Raw genomic sequence first — 6,000 nt, 5'->3', positions numbered from 1 at the left:
TAAGATAACCACTTTGAGTTCACGTAGTTGATAAAGTCACGACTGTTTTAAAGTGAATATATTATAATATTACATAGAAATATACATCATATGGAACATACGTTTTATGTGCACTTATGTAATTTTTTAACTCCAAAATGCTATCGAGAAGATTTAAAATTATATTATATGTGTCAATCATAAGACCCACATTGACTTACGGTTGTGAAGCTTGAACGACAACAGCGATAACGGAGAGTACGCACGGAAAGAACATTCGAAAACAAGATATGGGAAAAAAATGTGTGGCTCTGTGTTTGACACGAATACGGGAAGTTGACGAAGAAGATACAATAGGGAACTACAAGAAACGATAGCACTAGTAACTAATTTCATCAAAGGTCAAAGAATCTAATGACTAAGCCATATGTTAAGAAGAGAAGACAACGACCAACTAAGGGTGGCTTTCGAATGGAAACCTAAAAAATATAATCAAAGTTGGAAAGTCGGAAAAACCGAAAAACAGTAGTTTTTATTAGCAACCATTATGTAGGTTAGCAAAAAGTAATTTGTGTCTTGTCTTCACGCTGTGTCTTGTTATAAGATACCTACATTTTTTTATGTTTACGCTTGTAATAAGATCATAATCAGGTACCTTCATTCGAGCTTCATCGAGTCATTCCAAAATGTAATATAAATAAAAATACATAAATATAATTACATCTTATTGTATGTACTATAATTAAACGTATGACACAAGTTATGAAAATCATACGGACAATAAATAATTTGAGAAATATACTTATGTTACGAAATTCTTAAAAAGAATATTTAGAAAAAAGTTATTAGGTACATTTCAAATTAATTTAATTCAATAACATATTGATATTTAAAAAAATTGCATATATAAACTAGGCACTTGACTTAAATAAACGATTTTATCATAAACATTTTCCTAAAATTAAGGTTTATATTTACAAACTGGGTATTCTGAATTTTTTCAAAAAAAAAAAAAAATGATAAACTGCACTTGTAGTGCAAGCGTCTATAAATTATAAATATACAGTTTCAGATTTTGAGTGGAACGATGAATATATTGATTTTACAATGATGTGTGTTTTTTTTTTATTTATTTTTTTATATTTGTGTCTATCATCACCTTTTAGGACAGTAAAAATGCTTAGATTTTTTTCAACAGTATCTCGTTCAATGGGAAAGTGAATTTAATTGGTGCATTCGGGAGGTAAAAATTTAAAATTCTCAAAAATTTTCAAAAGCATTGGGATACACAACATAAAAATTAAGGAGAAACGGGAATTCTTACACAAAATATGTTTTTAAGAAAATCGATTTTGGTTTTTGGTGCAACATGCAGCTACATGGGACATTGACTCAATGGTTTCAAATTTAACACCATCCATTACAGTGACCAACTTGTAACTTACTGTACAGCAGAGCGACATACACTAACCCACCTTTTGTTTTAATCAACACCTTAGTTAATTAATTTAGATGTTTAAAACATCTACGGAACTCTGATAGGTCGTCATCTGTTAGTCTGAGATTATTTTATAATTTGTTATATGGGTAATTTCCTATATCCACTTGTTATGTATTGCTTAAAAACAACATAATTGAAGAAAATACGTAAATTAAAAATAGATAAATATATAAAATATTAAAAAATTTAAAACAAAAATCATTATTATTTATTGTTTTAAAGTTTTTAATTCGTGTCTCATGCACCGAAACCGAGGGGAATTATACAATATAATATTATCGTACAAATACGTGACGTGTGTGAGTAAATAAATTACGGTCAGTGTGGGAGTTTGTTGTTATTCCATCCGATATTATCAGGGTCCCATGCTGGCGTAATAAGCGTAGGTTATAAGGCGTAAGGATTTGGATACAAATGGTATACAATTTTAATTATTTATGTGCTTATGTTGAATCAAACTTCTAAGTAATACTTGGTATCAAAATACTATTTGGTTATCAAAATGTAGTATAAATTTATTATTTATACTTGTATGCATTAGTTTAACTGAAATGAATTCAATAGTTAAGCGTACTACTTTCTCGATCCGTCGATACACCGTTCTACAACGATATTTTGGCTCAATCACATTTCATTAGACCTGTTTCCACGGTTTAAAAGATAATGATTAATTCTGCATTTTTGGTTTTCAGTATACGGTCGATTTATTACTACGATTTTTATTTTTCTCAGATTTACAGCACTACTGTGTGTCTGGATTATACACAATGACATTTTCGTAATCTTTGGATAAATTTTAAGCTAAAATATTATACCGTCAACTTATTCACACCGTTATTCGGACATGTCTGTATTGAATTAACGTTAAAACAACAACTGAGAGTATTATAATAATAATAATTAATATTATAAGATATTTATATAATGAGAGTCTTGTCTTGGCAAAAATTAGTTCCAATAACTAATCATAGGCAATTGGAAATATAAATTAACCTTGAGTTTCCGCTTAATATCGTTTTTTATTGTGTATACAATGATTTATCATTGAATTCAAATTTAATATAAAAACTAAAATGTAGGATTATAGAACTTTTTTTGATCAGAGGTCTCAAAAAAAATTACATTTATTTCAATTTATTTGACGATATCTTATTTTTCTATAACAATGTTATCGATATGCATTACCGATATTATGGTTTGTTTTTAAGTTTTTTTTTCTATAAATATCAATAATATTTTATTTGTTTCGCCAAAAATCGTACAAATTTAGTGCAAGGCTCCTGATATATTGTTACAATAGCAAATTCAAAATATTAAAAATACTTTAGCACAATTTTTTTTTCATAAGAATTTAAAATTAGATTGTAGACGAAAGTTTCAAATTGGAAATTTATAAATTATTTAGTAATTAAAAATGTATACAATGTTCAACTTTTATAGCTAAGGATTGAAAATTAAAATCAAGGTTTCACGTAAATAGGCTATAAATTATAATAATATATAAATTACTTTATTCACAATTACATCATTAAATATACTTTTAAATATCATATGGGCTAACCGACGGGTCTTCGCTCAGAATCTATTTTCTTATACAATGCTACTATATCATTTTTTATAAGCATTTAAAGTTCAAATTTTGACAACATTTATCAAATTTATAATTTATTAATTATTTTGTGGTTAAAAATGTATAAAATGTTTAACTTTTATGGCTAAAGATTGAAAATTTAAAACAAGGCTCCACGTAAATAGGTTATATATAAATTACTTTATTCACAATAATATCATCAAATATACTTGGTAAAATCATAGGCTGACTGACCGTTTTCGCTCAGAATCGTTTTTCTTATACAATGATATTATATCATTGAATTCAAATTTAACACCATCCATTACAGTGACCCACTTGTAACCAACTGTACAGCAGAGCGACATCCACTTATCCACCTTTTTTATTGTGATTTAAGAAGGCTTCGACTGCAAAGAGGATTAGATTGAAAGTTTTACTTTGGAATGTCTCTGAAATCGTTAAAAATCCATTGGTTTTTTCATTCAGAATACAATTGATGCGTCATTTTAGATTTCTCTAAATCCATATAAAAATATTTTACATTGGTATTACCGTCCAAATAGGTATAAACATATGTTTGGTAATTTAATTACTTACCACTAATTTTATAATTAATGGGAATTTTTATAATTATTTTTATTATTATTTTTATAATCACTTACGTAAGTGACCTTACGTACAATACCTAAACAAGATAGCAAAAACTCAATAATAATTTGTTTTAGTTAAATTACAGTATCGATGTTAGCTATGTGTACACTTTATGTTCCCAATTTAGCAAATTCTACAAAGAATTTCCAAAGTTCTTTATCCCGAGATCTGAAATTAGTTTTTTTTACTTACGCCCAATGCATATCAACAACCGTAACCAAGCCAAAAATGAAATAAAAACACACGCTCCTACTTTTGAATACCTATTTAAAAAGTATGATTTTATAAACCAGGATAGAGTTAAAAAAAATTACATACTTACCTGCGATAAGTTGATAACCATATGCACGGTTACATCGATCGTATAAATTATATCGTATATCGTAACTATTATACCGTACCTATAGCTACATACAAAAAGATAAGATAAAGTTATTATTATTTATTAGTGTACTTGTTGTGGCCTTAACGAGTGTGGTTATCGTGAAATAAATTGTCATGCCATTGAAGCCCCGATTGTCAGATTATCATAATTCTTTTGGGTAGTGGGTACGTTATTACCGTTATAATGATACGTAACGTTTAATATAACTAGTATTTCTCACAAGTAACAATGTAATACATTTTTTAATAATAAGCTCAAGGGTGGGGGAGTATTTACCATATGACACTCCCCCCCACTGTAAGTAACTATTACTCATAGCAACAAAATATTAGTGCTAAAATGTCATACAAAGGTAAAATGACACATAAAAACATGACCAAACTGAGAACCCCTTTCATACAAATATTACAAAAACCAACATTGACATATGAATAACATATGGCATTTACTCAAGCACCTAAGCAACAGAATACCACTGCTGAAATTACACGAGGGGAGAATAAAAATAGCAAAAATATATCATGGGCGCAAATCAAAACAACACCTCAACAAATATTCACTACAGCACTTACATACATGAACCTATATAAATACTATACTAACTTACAAAGTCGTAATATCAAATATTTCATTCATCACTATATTATACTAAGCAAGTATAACTTACACGACAGAAACAAATCCTCCGCACATACGCACAATGTAACAATCACTTAAAATATTAATCCTAAAATACTGTACAAAGGGACGGTGACATACATTCGCGAACATATGACATAACAAAACACCGTATTCGTACAAATAGTGCCAAAAAGCCAATGACAATGTGCAAAATACGACATAAATGTACGCACATGCTCAATATACGACATTCGGTCGAACCACCTGTGATCACTGCTAAAACTATGCATAAAAAGAATAATAAGATAGCACGAAACACCCTTATCGTATCAATATTGCCAAAAACCCAATGACAATATTCGAAAAAAACACAACATGAATACGCGTAATTCACATAAAAAACGCGAACAATCAATTCTGACGTTACGTAATACTCTTCCTTATATAAACGCCACGCACAGACAATAGACTCATTACAGTAGTACACTCGATACTCGAACACAAATCATTGAGTGTTTTCGTATATTGTAGACAGTCGTCAAAATAATATTATTTAATATATATGTAATATAGGTGGGAATTTTTCAAATTGTAAATTATTTGACATAGTTCAGGCCAGCGAAGCAATATGTGCTGAGGCGACGATAATATTTTCTATATAACACCGCCGAACGCGCCAGCACTGTCCCCTGTTGTCGCTGAATGATTCGGCGAGGACGTAGCTACGACGTGCGTGTGAAACGCCGATCGTAGTACGGGCTGTAGTGATCGCCGTGAAGGACACGTTGAACACTAATACAATAATTATTTAAACGACGTAGCACGTTCGTTGTCGTCTTGAGTCGTGGTTGAGAAAGATAGGTAAATAATTAATAACACTTTTTTATACTTTTAAAATATGACAATTACATAACACTTTATTATTACAAGTTTGAATTACAAAATAACTATAAGCACTGTCGTAAGCTTGATAGACCTGCGACGAGGGCTGACTATCTTCTAAGTAATATGTGATGATTTAAAAATAAGCGTGTACGTTGTTATTGATAAAACTTCACCTTATAATAATATATTAACCGAGGTGGTATAGTTAGCTATTTTAATAAATAATAATTAAAGGGATTTTGAATGTCGACTTTCTTTATCCTACCTTTTATTATAAATTAAAGCATATAATTATTACGATTGATTGGGATCGTGAGTGTAGAGATTTATAAACGAAGGATATGATGATTTATGAAGCACCTGATTCTACGTGTCTTAACTGAGTGTATTGTTGATGATGATTTT

This window comes from Metopolophium dirhodum, chromosome 1 (genome assembly GCF_019925205.1).
Source record: "Metopolophium dirhodum isolate CAU chromosome 1, ASM1992520v1, whole genome shotgun sequence".
In the NCBI taxonomy this organism is placed as follows: Eukaryota; Metazoa; Arthropoda; class Insecta; order Hemiptera; family Aphididae; genus Metopolophium; species Metopolophium dirhodum.
The sequence above is the reverse complement of the archived record's forward strand: the minus strand, read 5'-3'. Positions refer to the sequence as shown.